Genomic DNA, 20,302 nt, shown 5'->3' with positions numbered 1-20,302 from the left:
CAGGGGATCAAATACTTTTCCCCCCACTGTAAGTGGAAGTTAGGATTCTCCCCTGCGGGTAATAGTGATGAAACAGTGGGACGCCAGAAAAGGATACATTAGCTCACACACACACACACACACACACACACACACACACACACACACACACACACACACACACACACACACACACACACACACACACACACACACACACACACACACACACACACTGAGACATCTAAACAGTAGAGACTTCTGAGGGGAGGATGGCTCATAATAATGGCAGGTTGATGTTTGATATTGATATCATTCCATTGACTCCATTCCAGCCATTATTATGAGCCTACCTCCCCTCAGCAGCCTCCACTGATCTAACAGTACGTTCACAATACACATTCACTCATAAAACATGAAATATCACTTTTCTCCTATGTGTTGCTAAATGCTGCTTCTCTTATTGAACTAAGACAAAACCGACAACTGCTGACAGAGAAAAGAAGCCTTTATGGGAATGAAAAGTTAGCCAATTGTTATGAGATACATCACTTCACAGAATGTCCCCCAAATGGTACCCTATTCCTTAAATAGTGCACTACATTTGACCAGGACTCATAGGGCTCACAGGACTCATAGGACTCATAGTGCTCATAGGACTCATAGGGCTCACAGGACTCATAGGGCTCACAGGACTCATAGGGCTCACAGGACTCATAGGACTCATTGTGCTCATAGGGCTCATATATAAGGAAAAGGGTGTAATTTGGGACACTACCTTAATGTGTATTGTATTGTGTGTATTGTATTGTGTATTCATGTGCTAGGTAAAGTCCCGCCTTATCTCTGCTCGCTGGTCACCATAGCTGCACCCACCCGTAGCACGCGTCCCAGCAGGTATATCTCACTTGTCACCCCCAAAGCCAATTCCTCCTTTGGCCGCCTCTCCTTCCAGTTCTCTGCTGCCAATGACTGGAATGAACTACAAAAATCTCTGAAACTGGAAACACTTATCTCCCTCACTAGCTTTAAGCACCAGCTGTCAGAGCAGCTCACAGATCACTGCACCTGTACATAGCCCATCTATAAATAGCCCAAACAACTACCTCTTCCCCTACTGTATTTATTTATTTATTTTGCTCCTTTGCACCCCAGTATTTCTACTTTGCACACTCATCTACTGTCAAATCTACCATTCCAGTGTTTTAATTGCTATATTGTATTTAATTCGCTACCATGGCCTATTTATTGCCTTTACCTCCCTTATCTCACCTCATTTGCTCACATTGTATATAGACTTATTTTTCTACTGTATTATTGACTGTATGTTTGTTTTACTCCATGTGTAACTCTGTGTTGTTGTATGTGTCAAACTGCTTTGCTTCATCTTGGCCAGGTCGCAGTTGTAAATGAGAACTTGTTCTGAACTTGCCTACCTGGTTAAATAAAGGTGAAATAAAATATTGGAGTCAGACCTCGATACGGACAGTAAGACCTCTCCCACTGTCCTCCCACTGCTCTGACTCTCTCTCTCTCTCACACACACACACACACACACACACACACACACACACACACACACACACACACACACACACACACACACACACACACACACACACACACACACACACACACACACACACACAGAAACACACACACACAGAAATACACAAGTAAACACGTACTGTACACACACGGCCCTCCTCCTCCTGTGTATCTGGAGGAGTGTTCTGGTTTGGAAGTCTTGTCACGGCCACCTGAACACTGAATGAGTGACTTCCCCTCCCCTTGTCACTCCACCCCGGTGTAGCAAGTTATCCTCTTAGTGACCCCTTCGAGATAGGATGCTGTTAACAACAAAATGTCATAATTCAACTTTCTCAAACATACAACTATTTTACACCATTTTAAAGATACACTTCTCCTTAATGTAACCACATTGTCCGATTTCAAAAAGGCTTTACAGCGAAAGCAAAAAATTAGATTATGTTAGGACAGTACATAGACAAAAATAACCACACAGCCATCTTCCAAGCAAGGAGATGTGTCACAAAAACCCAAAATACAGCTAAAAATAAGCACTAACCTTTGACGATCTTCATCAGGTGACTCTCCTAGGACATCATGTTACACAATACATGTATGTTTTGTTCGATCAAGTTCATATTTATATCCAAAAACAGAATTATACATTGATGCGTGATGTTCAGAAAATTTTCAGAAAATGTTTTGCCTCCAAAACCCCCGGTCAATGAGCACACATATATTACAGAAATACTCATCATAAACGTTGACAAAATATATAACAATTATTTAAAGAATTATAGATATACTACTTCTTAATGCAAGCGCTGTGTCAGATTTCAAAATAACTTTACGGAGAAACCACATTGTTCAATATTCTGAGTATGGCGCTCATGGCATCAACAAAACTCTGAATTAGTGTTATAAATCTTTCCTTACCTTTGCTGATCTTCGGCGGAATGCACTCGCAGGATTCCCACTCTCACAAGAAATGTTCATTTGTACGATAAAGTCCATCATTTTTGTCCAAATACCACCGTTTTGTTGGTGCGTCCAGAACACTATTCCAAAGGCACGAGGCGGGGGCGCAATTAAATAGACGAAAAGCTCAAAAGTTCCATTACCGTTTGTAGAAACATGTCAAACGATGTTTACAATCAATCTTTAGGGTATTTTTAACGTAAAAATGCGATAATTTTCCAACCAGACAATAGCGTATTCATTCCAGAAGGAAAAGAAGGAATGGCGAGCTCGCGGGCTCGCGCATCACCAAGTCCCTTGTCCTCAGACAGGCCACTAATTGACTGAGCTCCTATTTTCTGCCCAGTAACAGGAGACGGATGAAAAAAGTTTCTAAAGGCTGTTGACAGCCAATGGAAGCCTTAGGAAGTGCAACGTGACCCCACAGACACTGTAGTTTCGATAGGGATTCAAAAGAAGAACTACAATTCTCAGATTTCCCACTTCCTGGTTGGATTTTTCTCAGGTTTTTGCCTGCCATATGAGTTCTGTTATACTCACAGACATCATTCAAACAGTTTTAGAAACTTCAGAGTGTTTTCAATCCAAATCTACTAATAATATGCATATCCTACCTTCTGAGTCTGAGTAGGAGGCAGTTTAACCTCTCTGGGCTAGTCAACAGCCAGTGGAATCCCGTGGCGCGATATTCAAATACCTTAGAAATGCTATTACTTCAATTTCTCAAACATATGACTATTTTACACCATTTGAAAGATAAGACTCTCCTTTATCTAACCACACTGTCCGATTTCAAAAAGGCTTTACAACGAAAGCAAAACATTAGATTATGTCAGCAGAGTACCCAGCCAGAAATAATCAGACACCCATTTTTCAAGCTAGCATATAATGTCACAAAACCCAAAACCACAGCTAAATGCAGCACTAACCTTTGATGATCTTCATCAGATGATACTCCTAGGACATTATGTTATACAATACATGCATGTTTTGTTCAATCAAGTTCATATTTATATCAAAAACCAGCTTTTTACATTAGCATGTGAGTAGCATGTGACTAGCATTCCCACCGGACACTTCGGTGAATTTACTAAATTACTCACGATAAAAGTTCACAAAAAACATAAAAATTAAGAATTATAGATACAGAACTCCTTTATGCAATCGCGGTGTCCGATTTTAAAATAGCTTTTTGGTGAAAGCACATTTTGCAATATTCTGAGTAGATAGCCCGGCCATCACAGGCTAGCTATTTTGACACCCACCAAGTTTGGTACTCACCAAACTCAGATTTACTATAAGAAAAATTGGATTACCTTTGCTGTTCTTCGTCAGAATGCACTCCCAGGACTTCTACTTCAATAACAAATATTGGTTTGGTTCCAAATAATCCATAGTTATATCCAAATAGCGCCGTTTTGTTCGTGTGTTCAAGACACTATCCGAAGGGTAACGAAGGGTGACGTGCCCGGCGCGTATCGTGACAAAAAATGTCAAAATATTCCATTACCGTACTTCGAAGCATGTCAAACGCTGTTTAAAATCAATTTTTACGACATTTTTCTCGTAGAAAAGCGATAATATTCCGACAGGGAATCTCCTTTTCGGCAAACAGAGGAAAAAATCCCAAAGGCGGGGGCGGTCGGGGTCACGCGCATAAGCCCAGTGTCCCTTGATCGGCCACTTGAGAAAGGCGATAATGTGTTTCAGCCTGGGGCTGGAATGACGACATTCTGTTTTTTCCCGGGCTCTGAGCACCTATGGACGATGTGGGAAGTGTCACGTTAGAGCAGAGATCCTTAGTAAATGATAGAGATGGAAAAGAAGTTCAAGAAATGGTCAGACAGGCCACTTCCTGTAAAGGAATCTCTCAGGTTTTGACCTGCCATTTGAGTTCTGTTATACTCACAGACACCATTCAAACAGTTTTAGAAAATTTAGGGTGTTTTCTATCCATATGTAATAAGTATATGCATATTCTAGTTACTGGGTAGGAGTGGTAACCAGATTAAATCGGGTATGTTTTTTATCCAGCCGTGTCAATACTGCCCCCTAGCCCTAACAGGTTAAAGTGCGTTCGTTAGATAACTACAAGTTATTTTAGTGATATGGTACAATGTGATTTGAGATATGGTCAGGACTTACGTGAGAATATTTCTGGCTCCCCTCTGTCTCTCTCATGTCTCCCCCTTCATTCCCTTGTCTCTCTCATGCTTCCCTCTTCATTCCCTTTTCTCTCTCATGCTTCCCCCTTCATTCCCTTTTCTCTCTCATGCTTCCCTCTTCATTCCCAATCTCCACCCAGGCATTCAACTACAGATCTTTAACCTTGAGTAACCTCTCCTTGGTTTGCTCTCTGTCCATTGTGTCTCTGTATGTTCCAACAGGCTCACAGAACCAGGAAGATACTTGATATTGGACTCTGATCATATATCACACATAGAGAGAGTTATTGGATACCTTCTCTACCAATCTCCTTGGACCCTCAAGACTTTATACGCTGCAATGCAGACCTCCCTCTTGATGGCGCTGTACCTGTCCATTCCAGGGGGCACCCAGGCCTTCAAACTCCGTATCGCAGGAGGGGGCTCGTTCACACACCGTGACATCACACAAAGGGCTGTATTACGCAAAACCGCCGAGGTCTTCCGCGCCCTGGCTGCCGCCCAGGGGCGGAACTTCAGCCTGCCGGTGAATTGACCATTGGTCAATGTTGTGACAGACCGCAATGAGCTACTGGAAATGAACTAATGTTTTTGTAATTGGTTCTATAATAAAGTAATGAATGTGCTAATATTTTTTTTCACCAGACTGATAGTAAGTCTCTTACTTGTGAGTTTCCCCTACAAACCAATTAATAACCTCTCTCTCTGACGGGTCTGACTGACTGTTCCGTCAGTAACAGTCAGTCAGACCAATCCTGACTGAGTTAAACTCATTGATGAATGACTGTTGTGACAGAAAACAAAGTTCTCAATACAAGTCTCCACTGCCTCTCTCTCTCTCTCTCTCTCTCTCTCCAGATTGATGACAGTCTCTCTCTCTCCAGATTGATGACAATTCTCTCTCTCTCTCCAGATTGATGACAATTCTCTCTCTCTCTCTCCAGATTGATGACAGTCTCTCTCTCTCTCCAGATTGATGACAGTCTCTCTCTCTCTCTCTCCAGATTGATGACAGTCTCTCTTTCTCTCTCCAGACTAATGACAATCTCTCCATCGTCAAACTACAGAAGGCCTGCTCTGCAGACTCCTCGTCTCCACCATCCTTATCCAGAGCGCCATTGTCAAGATGTACCTTAGTAACGCCCTGGTGGACATGGCGTTTGCTCTGAGCAAGGTGAGGATGACAAGATGACTATGAGAATGATGGTGATGATTATAATGGTTATGATGATGGTGATGATGAATTTAGTGATGATGATGACTATGATAATGGTGATGATAATGGAGATGAGGATGATAATGAAGGTGATGATAATGGTGATGAGGATGATGATTAGGATTATGATAATGGTGATGATCATGCTGATGATGGTGACAGTGATGATAATGATGACAATTACGATAACTATGATGATAATGCTGTGGTTGAGGATAATGATGATGATGGTAATGGGGATGACGATAATGGTGATGATAACATATATGAGGTTGATGATGGTGATGATAATGGTGACAAGATGATAATGATGACACGATGATAATGATGTTGCTGATGATGATGTGAGCGAGGCGCACCACTTCGACGGTGAGACTTTCCAGGGGGGGTGTCGGAGGTCAAGGCCAGCGTCAAAAGAGGGAGCTTCCTATTGGCCAGGCTGGCGCTGGGACGCGTCTGTAACACACTACAGGTGAGCTGTCTGTCACACTACAGATGAGGTGACACAAACAAGCATGCATGCACACGCACAGACCCACACACACACATACTACAGGTGAGAGAGGGAGATGATGAAGACTGATTGTGCTGATACTGTTGAGTTGATTGTGACTGTCTCTCCAGGATTTCTACAGCCACAGTAACTGGGTTGAGAAGGGAACAGACAGCCGTACAGCACTCTGATTAGACCTGACCTGCAACTGGTGAACCTGGCAGGTATTGTTTGTGGAACTATCTGTAGTTTATTTAAACCACCCCCAGATATACCCACCTATATCGGCACAATACAGGTAACTAACTACATGCAACACAAACACGTAGCTAAAACGCCTACATTATAAAGGCATTTGTTCATAAAATAAAGAAACCTCTCCTCACGGATTGATAAAGAAGTATTTGGGTGTGTGCCATTGTCAACACTAAACCACTCCCTCTTTGTATCAGTCGACCAACCAGCCTGGAGATAATAGACTTGTCATCGCTTCTACACACTTCACACCCCTCTATAAATAGTCACTTTAACTCTACCTACATGTACATATTACCTCAATTACCTCGACTAACCGGTGCCTCCGCAAATTGACTCTGTACCGGTACCCCCTGTATATATAGCCTCGCTATTGTTACTTTACTGCTGCTCTTTAATTATTTGTTACTTTTATTTTTTACTTAACACTTTTATTTTTTTAACTGCATTGTTTTAGGGGCTTGTAGGTGAGCATTTCACTGTTGTATTCGGCGCATGTGACAATTACAATTTGATGACCCACACACTGCACTCTACAGCAGATTGTCTCTCTCTCTCGCTTCTCTCTCTCTCTCTCTCTCCCTCTTCAGGCCCCAGTACTCCTGTTCTAACCCCCTCTCCTGCCTCTTCAGGCCCCAGTACTCCTGTTCTAACCCCCTCTCCTGCCTCTTCAGGCCCCAGTACTCCTGTTCTAACCCCCTCTCCTGCCTCTTCAGGACCCAGTACTCCTGTTCTAACCCCCTCTCCTCCCTCTTCAGGCCCCAGTACTCCTGTTCTAACCCCTTCTCCTGCCTCTTCAGACCCCAGTACTCCTGTTCTAAACCCCTCTCCTGCCTCTTCAGACCCCAGTACTCCTGTTCTAAACCCCTCTCCTCCCTCTTCAGGCCCCAGTACTCCTGTTCTAACCCCCTCTCCTCCCTCTTCAGGCCCCAGTACTCCTGTTCTAACCCCCTCTCCTGCCTCTTCAGGCCCCAGTACTCCTGTTCTAACCCCCTCTCCTGCCTCTTCAGGCCCCAGTACTCCTGTTCTAAACCCCTCTCCTGCCTCTTCAGGCCCCAGTACTCCTGTTCTAACCCCCTCTCCTCCCTCTTCAGGCACCAGTACTCCTGTTCTAACCCCCTCTCCTCCATCTTCAGGACCCAGAACTCCTGTTCTAACCCCCTCTCCTCCATCTTCAGGACCCAGTACTCCTGTTCTAACCCCCTCTCCTCCATCTTCAGGACCCAGTACTCCTGTTCTAACCCCCTCTCCTGCCTCATCAGGCCCCAGTACTCCTGTTCTAACCCCCTCTCCTGCCTCTTCAGGACCCAGAACTCCTGTTCTAACCCCCTCTCCTGCCATCTTCAGGACCCAGTACTCCTGTTCTAACCCCCTCTCATCCCTCTTCAGGCCCCAGTACTCCTGTTCTAAACCCCTCTTCTGCCTCTTCAGGACCCAGTACTCCTGTTCTAACCCCCTCTCCTCCTTCTTCAGGCCCCAGTACTCCTGTTCTAAACCCCTCTTCTGCCTCTTCAGGCCCCAGTACTCCTGTTCTAAACCCCTCTCCTCCCTCTTCAGGCCCCAGTACTCCTGTTCTAACCCCCTCTCCTCCCTCTTCAGGCCCCAGTACTCCTTTTCTAACCCCCTCTCCTGCCTCTTCAGGCCCCAGTACTCCTGTTCTAACCCCCTCTCCTCCCTCTTCAGGCCCCAGTACTCCTGTTCTAACCCCCTCTCCTCCCTGTTCAGGCCCCAGTACTCCTGTTCTAACCCCCTCTCCTCACTCTTCAGGCCCCAGTACTCCTGTTCTAACCCCCTCTTCTCCCTCTTCAGGCCCCAGTACTCCTGTTCTAACCCCCTCTCCTCCTTCTTCAGGACCCAGTACTCCTGTTCTAACCCCCTCTCCTCCCTCTTCAGGCCCCAGTACTCCTGTTCTAAACCCCTCTCCTCCCTCTTCAGGCCCCAGTACTCCTGTTCTAACCCCCTCTCCTCCCTCTTCAGGCCCCAGTACTCCTGTTCTAACCCCCTCTCCTCCCTCTTCAGGCCCCAGTACTCCTGTTCTAAACCCCCTCTCCTCCCTCTTCAGGCCCCAGTACTCCTGTTCTAACCCCCTCTCCTCCCTCTTCAGGCCCCAGTACTCCTGTTCTAACCCCCTCTTCTCCCTCTTCAGGACCCAGTACTCCTGTTCTAACCCCCTCTCCTCCCTCTTCAGGCCCCAGTACTCCTGTTCTAAACCCCTCTCCTCCCTCTTCAGGCCCCAGTACTCCTGTTCTAACCCCCTCTCTAGGCCCCAGTACTCCAACCTGTAGGAACTGTATGGGAGGTAACTGTACTGATAACATCCTACCAGAGGTCTTACAGCAGGGCCTGCTCACCTCTGGATACTTCAACCTGTTCTCCTCCAACAAACCTGCATGTACACACACACACACACACACACACACACACACACACACACACACACACACACACACACACACACACACACACACACACACACACACACACACACACACACGCGCGCACACACCATTTCTTCCTCTTCTTGATAGACAGCAGCTAATGGGGATCCTAATAAATACAACAACAAAAACATTTTATGTAATCTTTATTTAACTAGGCAAGTCAATTAAGAACAAATTCCTATTTACAATGACGGGCTAGCCCTGCCAAACCCGGACGACGCTGGGCCAATTGTGCACCGCCATATGGGACTCCCAATCACAGCCGGATTATGATACAGCCTGGAATCAAACCAGGGACTGTAGTGACGCCGCTTGCACTGAGATGCAGCGCCTTAGACCGCTGCGCCACTTTGGAGCATTGATGCAAACTAACTCACACACTCATCTCTCCCACTCCTAGGTAAGTGTAGCCACGGCAGGTTGTTTGAATGGACCAGCGGTCGGGACCCGGTAGGGGGCATCAACAAGGACGACGTGGGGTCCAGTCACGGTCACCTCCACCACACTGCAGCTGACGTGGCCGTCAACGCTACCATGGAACTACTGGAGGACATCAGAGGAGCTGCCGGGGACAAGGACTTCCTACAGTGAGAGAGAAAGGCGGAAGTAGGTGGGCAATGTTTAGGCGAGGTGATTATTTGTGATGTTTTGTGTTAAATTGGAGGATTTTATCACTACTATAGGCAAGGATTAGACTACTATATGATGAGGGAGATGTCATGGTAAACTGTTGTGAGGAGCTAGGATAACAAAGGGTGTTTTTGGTTAATAATTTCTACTCCATAATCTCCCTCGCACTCTCTCATCCCCCCCTCCGGGTTAATAGGCATCACCCATTAGGCAGTGTTGTGTTTTTTTATCGACACCATAGGCAGTATGAGTGGTGACATCACTGAGGCTAAGAGAGTGTCCTTCTCCGTCATCGACAGTAAGAGAGGAACCCAGCAGGAAACTTCATCATACATCCTGGTCCCCTTCAACGACCCAGGTGGGTGTTAACCTGGTCTCAGATCAGCAGGAACATACATCCTGGTCCACTTCAAAGACCCAGGTGGGTGTTAGCCTGGTCTCAGATCAGCAGGAACATACATCCTGGTCCCCTTCAACAACCCAGGTGGGTGTTAGCCTGGTCTCAGATCAGCAGGAACATAAATCCTGGTCCCCTTCAATGACTCAGGTGGGTGTTAGCCTGGTCTCAGATGAGCAGTAACATACATCCTGGTCCACTTCAATGCAATGACCCAGGTGGGTGTTAGCCTGGTCTCAGATCAGCAGCAACATACATCCTGGTCCCCTTCAACGACCCAGGTGTTAGCCTGGTCCCAGATCTGTTGTGGCCAACTCCAACATTATGGTCAAGCCACATGCCAATTGCCTCCCTGAAATTGGGAGGCAATTTTAACCCAAAGCTCTTCTCTTTTTACTTGTGTGGAATAACATTACATTTTCACGTCCCATCAAATCTTACACAATTAGTAATTTGTGGTGTGTGTTTGTGTTTGCAGGATTTGGGCCTCTGATCATCACAACAAATGACAGACATTTTCTAAAAGAGCATCAACACCCTGACAGCATCAGGAGGAGGAGATGTACCAGAGCTGTGTCTGTCAGGACTACAGGTGTGTGTGTGTGTGTGTGTGTGTGTGTGTGTGTGTGTGTGTGTGTGTGTGTGTGTGTGTGTGTGTGTGTGTGTGTGTGTGTGTGTGTGTGTGTGTGTGTGTGTGTGTGTGTGTGTGTGTGTGTGTGTGTGTGTGTGTGTGTGTACAGGCATTGTCATGAGCAAAAGTTACATTCACAGTGCCAATATGAAGGCTGAACGGCTGCATTTGAAATGTGGTTTCCTGTTTTGGTAACTCTGCCAGAGCTGGTTAATTAGCCAGTGGACTGAACATGTTATTTCCCATAGAATTCCAGTACTTGATCGCAGTGTGGTCTGACTCTCTGATGTGTGTGTTGTAATTCCCAGCTGGCCCTCACGGCGGCGCCACCCTCCTCTGAGATCTTTGTGTTCACTGATGCTCCTGCTAAAGACACTGCACTGAAGAGCACTGTCACTGCCCTCATAGAGAGCACCAAGTCTGTGGTTAGTAGCTTTCACTACTGTTAATCTTTCTCTCTCTGTCTCCTTCTCTTTCTCTCTCTCTCTCTCTCTCTCTCTCTGTCTCCTCTTTCTGTCTCTTTCTGTGCTTCTATTCATCACTTTCTCTGTCTCTCCCCCTTTTGGAGACAGTTTACTGTTCGTGGGCTCACAAGTTGTCTGAGTGAGATCTGATGAAGTGTGATGTAAAGGCTAGCCATTATGATTCATCTCAACATATCTTATTTCTTTACTGCCATTCTTTCCTAACATCCACTTTCCTTTCATCCTTTATTCTGTCATCAACCTCTAACTCTCTTCTCCTCTCTCTACTTCTCCTCTGCTCCCTCTCCTCAGGTGACCTTCATGTTGACTGACAACCTCCGATCCAGTCGACGTCCCCGTAGGCATTCCGTGCGCGGAGCTTCAGCCGTATGGCCCAGTCAGGATGGAGCCTCCAACCGGATGGCCCAATCAGACGCTCAGCTGTATCGTGACCTTGCCCAGGCCTCTGGAGGTCAACCAATCAGTCAATCAATTGATCGTGTTCATAAAGCAGTTGTCCCAAAGTGTTTTACAGCTTCTTATAGAGTTCTCAGAACATACTGTGGTCCCTTCCCTCCAGGTCAGGCCATTGAGGTAACCAAGGAGGATCTGCACCGGGCCACCAGCATCATCGAGGACGCCTCCGCTGCAGCACAGGTATGGTAATGTTTTGGCTTACAGGCTATAGATCAATGTCCTCCTGCTCAGTGTTCAGTCAGTCACTCTCTCTCACTGGACAAGCTGTACAATTGCACACCCTAACAATGACCTCAACTGTGTTGTTAACATATCTAATGTATTGTCAATTAACCTCTCCTCCTCCTCCTCCTCCTCCTGGTGAATGTGTTGTTAACCTGTTGAGGTATAGGGGGCAGTATTTTCACTTTTGGATGAAAAGCGTGCCCAGAGTAAACTGCCTAATACTCGGGCCCAGAGTCAAATATTTGCATATTATTAGAAGATTTGGATAGAAAACACTAAAGATTCTAAAACTGTTTGAATGATGTCTGTGAGTATAACAGAACTCATATGGCAGGCAAAAGCCTGAGAGGTATCCAACCAGGAAGTGGGAACTCTGAGGCTTGTAGTCTTTTCAAATGATTGTCTATCCAAACTACAGTGTCTGTGATGTCATATTGCACTTCCTACGGCTTCCACTAGATGTCAACAGTCTTTAGAACCTTGTAGTCTTTTCAAATGATTGTCTATCCAAACTACAGTGTCTGTGATGTCATATTGCACTTCCTACAGCTTCCACTAGATGTCAACAGTCTTTAGAACCTTGTTTGAGGATTCTACTGTGCAATTTGATTGAATAACACCTGGAACAAGTAGTGGCCTGGCTGGGGTCACTTAGTTACCTCATGCGCAGTCACGCAGAGCTAGCCATTTTTCTTTTTCTTCTGTAATGAATACGCTATTGTCCGGTTGGAATATTATCAAAGTTTTATGTTAAAAACACCCTAAAATATTTATAACAGTATTTTAGTGTTTTGACGACGCCGTGGCTTGACGGTTAACTGTATCGCTTGCATTGATGGCCGAGCTCTGTACTCAGAATATTGAACAATAAGCTTTCTCCATAAAGTTATTTTGAATTCTGACACAGCGGTTGCATTAAGGAGTAGTTTATCTATAATTCTTTAAATAATTGTTATATATTTTGTCAACGTTTATGATAAGTATTTCTGTAAATTGATGTGCTGATTCACCGGCAGTTTTGGGAGGAATACATTTTCTGAACGTCACGCGCCAATATAAAATGGGGTTTTTGGATATAAATATGAACTTGATCGAACAAAAAAATGCATGTATTGTGTAACATGATGTCCTAGGAGTGTCATCTGATGAAGATCGTCAAAGGTGACGCCTGTTCTTGCATTGGAAATGGCTGTGTGTAATTTTATGTCTATGTACTGTCCTAACATAATCTAACTTTATGCTTTCGTCGTAAAGCCTTTTTGAAATCGGACAATGTGGTTGGATTAAAGAGAGGTTTATCTTTAAAATGGTGTAAAATAGTTGTATGTTTGAGAAATTTGAATTATGACATTTTGTTGTTTTGAATTTGCCACCCTGATATTTCATTGGCTGTTGAATAGTGTGAACCGTGGGTGGGACGGTAGCGTCCCAGGCAGCCCTGAGAAGTTAACATATCTAATGTATTGTCGATTAACCCCTCCTCCTCCTCCTCTTCCTCCAGGTGACTGTGTTGTTAACCTGTTAGGGCTAGGGGGCAGTATTGACACGGCTGGATAAAAAACATACCCGATTTAATCTGGTTACCACTCCTACCCAGTAACTAGAATATGCATATACTTATTACATATGGATAGAAAACACGCTAAAGTTTCTAAAACTGTTTGAATGGTGTCTGTGAGTATAACAGAACTCAAATGGCAGGTCAAAACCTGAGAGATTCCTTTACAGGAAGTGGCCTGTCTGACCATTTCTTGAACTTCTTTTCCATCTCTATCTTTTACTAAGGATCTCTGCTCTAACGTGACACTTCCTACGTCGTCCATAGGCGCTCAGAGCCCAGGAAAAAACAGAATGTCGTCATCCCAGCCCCAGGCTGAAACACATTATCGCCTTTCTCAAGTGGCCGATCAAGGGACACTGGGCTTAGGCGTGTGACCCGACCGCCCCCGCCTTTGTGATTTTTTCCTCTGTTTGCCGAAAAGGAGATTCCCTGTCGGAATATTATCGCTTTTCTACGAGAAAAATGGCGTAAAAATTGATTTTAAACAGCAGTTGACATGCTTCGAAGTACGGTAATGGAATATTTAGAATTTTTTTGTCACGAATTGCGCCATGCGCACGACCCTTCTTTACCATTTCGGATAGTGTCTGGAACGCACGAACAAAACGCCGCTATTCGGATATAACGATGGATTATTTTGGACCAAACCAACATTTGTTATTGAAGTAGCAGTCCTGGGAGTGCATTCTGACGAAGACAACAAAGGTAATCAAACTTTTATAATAGTAAATATGATTATGGTGAGTGCTAAACTTGCCGGGTGTCTAAATAGCTAGCCCGTGATGCCTGGGCTATGTACTTAGAATATTGCAAAATGTGCTTTCACCAAAAGCTATTTTAAAATCGGACATATCGAGTGCATAGAGGAGGTCTGTATCTATAATTCTTAAAATAATTGTTATGCTTTTTGTGAACGTTTATCGTGAGTAATTTAGTAAAATGTTAGCGAATTCCCCGGAAGTTTGCGGGGTATGCTAGTTCTGAACGTCACATGCTAATGTAAAAAGCTGTTTTTTGATATAAATATGAACTTGATTGAACAAAACATGCATGTATTGTATAACATAATGTCCTAGGGTTGTCATCTGATGAAGATCATCAAAGGTGAGTGCTGCATTTAGCTGTCTTCTGGGTTTTGGTGACATTATATGCTGGCTTGAAAAATGGGTGTCTGATTATTTCTGGTTTGGTACTCTGCTGACATAATCTAATGTTTTGCTTTCGTGGTAAAGCCTTTTTGAAATCGGACAGTGTGGTTAGATTAACGAGAGTCTTGTCTTTAAATAGCTGTAAAATAGTCATATGTTTGAGAAATTGAAGTAATAGGATTTTTAAGGTTTTGAAAATCGCGCCACAGGCTTCAAGTGGCTGTTACGTAGGTGGGATGAATTCGTCCCGCCTAGCCCAGAGAGGTTAACATATCTAATGTATTGTCTATTAACCCCTCCTCCTCCTCTTCCTCCAGGTGACTGTGTTGTTAACATATCTAATGTATTGTCTATTAACCCCTCCTCCTCTTCCTCCTCCTGGTGAATGTGTTGTTAAGATATCTAATGTATTGTCTATTAACCTCTCCTCCTCTTCCTCCTCCTCCTCTTCCTCCAGGTGACTGTGTTGTTAACATATCTAATGTACTGTCTATTAATGGATTATCTAAAGTGCGTGTGTGTCTGTTTCAGGTCAGAACTCTGTTCATTTTGGCTACCATTTCGTGGAGGTTTTCGGAGGGGCTCATGGAGACTTTGGCCTCAGAGAGGGCCGTCCTCTCACAGGTAACAATAAATAACAGAAGAAACCATCTTCAGTACCAACTTTTTCATCTTCATCTTCCATAGCATCACAGCAGAGTAGTTTCAAATAATGTAAAAAATAATAACTTCCTCTTCCTCTCTACTTCACCTTAGCTCTCTGTTTCTACCTCGTTTTCTCCCTCGCTCCGTTACCCTCTCTCTCATTCTTACTCTCTATTTTCCTCTCTCTTCATTCTCCTCCCCTTCCTCTATTTCTCTGTTCACCACCCTGTCTCTACACCCCCTCTCTCTCTCCTCTTCCTCCATGGTGTGTCTGAGGGGAGAGAGCAATAGCGCCACCACCAAATCATCACCTAGTCTCTTCCAGAGACAGGCCTTCACTCAGATAAAGACTTCCAGCATCTCTGTTAATGTCAGTCTTGTAGAGCTCGGAAATTGCACACTTTTCCGTTGGACCTGGGCCGCTAGGGTTCTGATGAAAAGCAGTGCACTATAATGAATAGGATGGCATTTTGGACACTCTGTCTTATTGTTAAAAAGTGAAGTTCTTCTCTCGCCAGGCCCAGGCTGACAGTACTCTAGAACCCGGGTCCACCATCTCTGTCCACTTCACCGTGTCAATGGCCAACGGAACAGGAGGAACTTTTACCATCCGAGCCACGAACAACCGCGGCTTCATTTCCTCCTTCCCCGCCAGTGTCTCCATTGGGACCGGGGGAGGAGCGGCCAACGGTACGTGACCCTAACGGCGCCTGCCAGCACCCCATCGGTAACGGACGTCACCTTGACCATTGAGGCCGAGTCCGCTGGAGCCACAGACTTGAACTACTCCATCCTGCGTCTCTTCTGTTTTCAGCAAGGTAAGGGTCATGTTCCAAAACCCTAAAATGAACTACTCCGTCCTGCATCTCTCTGTTAGCAAGGTAAGGGTCATGTTCCAAAACTCAACAATTAACTACACAGTCTGCATTTCTCTGTTGTCAGCAAGGTAAGTCTCATATTCCAAAACTCTAAAATGGGCCTGGCCTCCTTTCCTCATATCCTCTCTCCCTCATGGCCCCTGATTTGAATGCTACCAGCTCTACAGGTCAGAGATGGTTCTACCACTAGCAGCTCTACAGGTCAGAGATGGTTCTACCACTAGCAGCTCTACAGGTCAGAGATGGTTCTACCACTAGCGGCTCTACAGGTCAGAGATGGTTCTACCACTACCGGCTCTACAGGTCAGAGATGGTTCTACCACTAGCGGCTCTACAGGTCAGAGATGGTTCTACCACTAGCAGCTCTACAGGTTAGAGATGGTTCTACCACTACCGGCGCTACAGGTCAGAGATGGTTCTACCACTAGCGGCTCTACAGGTCAGAGATGGTTCTACCACTAGCGGCTCTACAGTTCAGAGATGGTTCTACCACTACCGGCTCTACAGGTCAGAGATGGTTCTACCACTAGCGGCTCTACAGGTCAGAGATGGTTCTACCACTACCGGCTCTACAGGTCAGAGATGGTTCTACCACCACCACTACTACTTCAGTTGACTGACTAAGCTCTCTATCGCTCCCTCTCTGTCTCCCCCCTCCTCCAGGTGACAGATTTCACCCCTCCCCAGTGCGGGGTGGTCAGCTTCTCGTCCAGCTGCCCGGCTGACTGCAGTCCTTCTTACTGGCAGCTCTCTGCCAACCTCACCGACGGTGCCAATGGGACGGGCATCGACCGAGTCACCCTGCGCCAGGGCAACGGAACCCTGAACACTTCTACAGAGGTGGGCACCGGGGGCGAGAACATGACCCGGGTGGCATACAGCGCCACCTGCTGTTCAAAGAAGGTAGAACTGGTGGTAGTGGACAGGGCAGGCAACGTGGGTGTGTGTCTGGGCTCAGTGAGTGACTCTGTGGGGGTGGTTGTGAGCTCTACAGCCCAGGTCTCCGTCACCAACACTACAGCTGTACCTGTAGTTAGTACTACATCCTCCTTGGGGCCACGTTTGACTCTGTCCCTGTATCTAAGGATCTGTGTAATGCTTTATCTCCTCCTGTGGAATAGAGTAGAGCTGTAGAGTTGTATAATAGCTCATGTAGGTAGATGTCATGTGGAACAGTGAAATCATTGCAAAGAGAGTCAAGTCATCAGACATAACATGTTATCTTGTACAAAAAGACAGGGTGGAAATATGTAATGAACTCTGTCATAATACATTGTGATGTTACATTGATGTGCCACACAGACAGCATAGATAGAAAACAGGACCCCTATAAGGCATACGGCCATTGGTGATGTATGTGATGATGTCACAGGGTCAAAATTATTCCGCAAAAAAATTATCACCTCAATTATCGCTTGAATCTTATGTTTAAAACTGATGTGCACTATGGGAAACAAACATTTTTCCATTAGAAGCTAAAGTGGGGGAAGTCACGTGGTCACGTTTTTATAGGGGACAGTGCACATTAACCTCTTGACGGTCGCCTAGGATAGGGGGCGCCACAGCGCATTTTGAAATAAATTCGTGCCCATTTTAAACGGCCTACTACTCAAACTCAGAAGCTAGGATATGCATATAAGTAATACTTGTGGATAGAAAACACCCTAAAGTTTCTAAAACTGTTTGAATGGTGTCTGTGAGTATAACAGAACTCATATGGCAGTCAAAACCCCGAGACAGATCGAAACAGGAAGTGGAATTCTGAATTGCGGACTCAACTTCATCACGTTGCCTATTAATCACACCGTGAGCTATGGTTCATTGAGCACTTCCTATTGCTTCCACTAGATGTCCCTAGTCTTTACAAAGTGATTTGAGTCTCCTACTGTGAAAACTGACAGAATGACACGCTGTGGAACGTGGTCACACGGAGAGGGCCATCACCATTATGACGCCGGCGCCCCTGGCTACCCTCCCCTTTCGAAACGTTTATAAAGACAATGCAATCGTCCCCCTTGAATCTTATTGGAGCTCTGGTTGAAAGAGGCCCTAAAGATTTATGTTATACAACGTTTGACATGTTTGAACGAACCTAAATAAGAAAAAAATGCATTTTGTTGAAAGAGTAGCCCCGCGCACGTCGGAACTTTTGGTGCAGCCTTCAGAACGCGCTAACAACAACAAGCTAATGGAACATAAAGGATGAACTTTTTCGAACGAAAATACATTTGTTGTGGACCTGGGATTCCTGGAAGTGCCTAAGGATGAAGATAATCAAAGGTAAGGGATTATTGACAATAGTATACAAGACTAGATTTGATATGCGATTGTTCCAAGATGGCGCTGACCTGTATTGCTAGCCTATTGTTCTGAGTATCGCATCCCTTTTATCGCAAAGTGTGATTACCCAGTAAAGTTATTTTTAAATCTGGCATTACAGGTGCTTTCAAGAGATATTCATCTATAAATCTTAGAATGACAATATTACATTTTAAAAATGTTTTCGAATAGTAATTTAGTAAATTGTAGCGCTGTTTCATCAGATGCATTTGAGGGAAAATAGTTAGTCAACGTTACGCACCGATGTAAAATGCTGTTTTTATATATAAATATGAACTTTATCGAACAAAAGAATGCATGTATTGTGTAACATGATGTCCTAGGTGTGTCATCTGATGAAGATTGTCAAAGGTTAGTGCTGCATTTAGCTGTTTTTGGTTATTTGTGATGCATGTGATTGGTCGGAAAATGGCTATGTGGCTACTTTTACGATATACTCCTCTAACATAATCTAATGTTTTGCTTTTGCTGTAAAGCCTTTTTGAAATCGGACAACGTGGTTCGATTCAGGAGAGGTGTATCTATAAAACGATATAATTTGAAAAAAAAATTGAAAAAAAAGATTATTACATTTTGTTATGCTAATGGCGATAGGATTTTTCGCTGTATCGTGTATCGTGTGCCTACATCTGCATGTTAACTTGTGGGCAAGCAGTGGGAGATAATTTATATAAACGGTAAACAGAAGGGGGCTTAATACTGACCCTTGTGTGACCCCAATGTTATAGTAAAGAGTATCCGACTGAGCGTCTCCCAGACGAACCCTTGACAGTTTCTCATCAGTTAAAACAGTGCCACCTACAGTAAGGCACAGGAACAGACACAGGGCATTTGTAACGATATCACAAGAACCTGGATAGACTTAACATACACCTGCTAGACAGAAAACACAGTACGTTGTTGTAGATGTCTGAGGCCATCTATGCTGAGGCAGATATGACCAATAAGGTCAAGTTTGACAGAGGTGAGATGGCGGAGAGGATTGTGGATATCTACGTCAGTGCAGACACCCTGAGAGACGATGAGAACAACACCAAGAGAGAAGAGACAGCAGACACTGCTCCTAATAATGGACCAGGAGACCAGCATTCAGGTAACACACACACACACACACACACACACACACACACACACACACACACACACACACACACACACACACACACACACACACGCACAAAGGTTTATTTGATGTGTCTACAGAGCCTGATAGCTCAGGGAAGAGACCCTTCCCAGATTTTGCAGTGTGTCTGGGGATGCTGTGTATTCTAATAGCTTGGATCATAGGCCTGTCTGTCTACTGTGAGTTGGTGTCCAAATTCATTGCTTATCACCTAGTTGTAAGAAGTGCTGGTGATTACGACTATTCACTTATTGTTTTACCTAGTAACTATGTTGCATCCTAGTAACTAGTTGCATCCCTGCCTGATATGGCAACCGCTCGGCCTCCGATCGCAAGGCACTACAGATGGTGGTGCATACGGCCCAGTACAGCACTGGGGCTAAGCTGCCTGCCATCCAGGACCTCTACACCAGGTGGTGTCAAAGGAAGGCCCTAAAACTTGTCAAAGACCCCAGCTATCCAAGTCAGAGACTGTTCTCTTTGTTACCGCATGGCAAGCAGTACCGGAGCGGCAAGTCTAGGACCAAAGGCTTCTCAACAGCTTTTAACGCCAACCCATAAGACTCCTGAACAGGCAATCAAATGGCTGCCCGGACTATTTGCATTGAGTCCCGATACAGACCAGATACAACAACATGACTATATAGAGAGACCAGCTACAGACCAGATACTACAACCTGACTAAAGAGAAAGACCAGCAACCGACCAGTAGTAACACCCTGAATA

General features: G+C 44.9%; 1 long non-coding RNA gene across 1 annotated transcript; it reads left to right on the top strand.

Moving 5' to 3' along the window:
• Window positions 1–10,637: 10,637 nt before the first annotated feature.
• LOC106602226 (uncharacterized) lies at window positions 10,638–11,532 on the top strand. Its single transcript, XR_001328188.2, has 3 exons — window positions 10,638–10,676; window positions 11,024–11,140; window positions 11,492–11,532. It is a non-coding gene; the product is annotated as an uncharacterized lncRNA (long non-coding RNA).
• Window positions 11,533–20,302: the final 8,770 nt, after the last annotated feature.

Source organism: Salmo salar, chromosome ssa04 (genome assembly GCF_905237065.1).
Source record: "Salmo salar chromosome ssa04, Ssal_v3.1, whole genome shotgun sequence".
Classification (NCBI taxonomy): Eukaryota; Metazoa; Chordata; class Actinopteri; order Salmoniformes; family Salmonidae; genus Salmo; species Salmo salar.
Note: the sequence above shows the minus strand (reverse complement) of the source record. Positions and strands in the feature narration are given on the sequence as shown.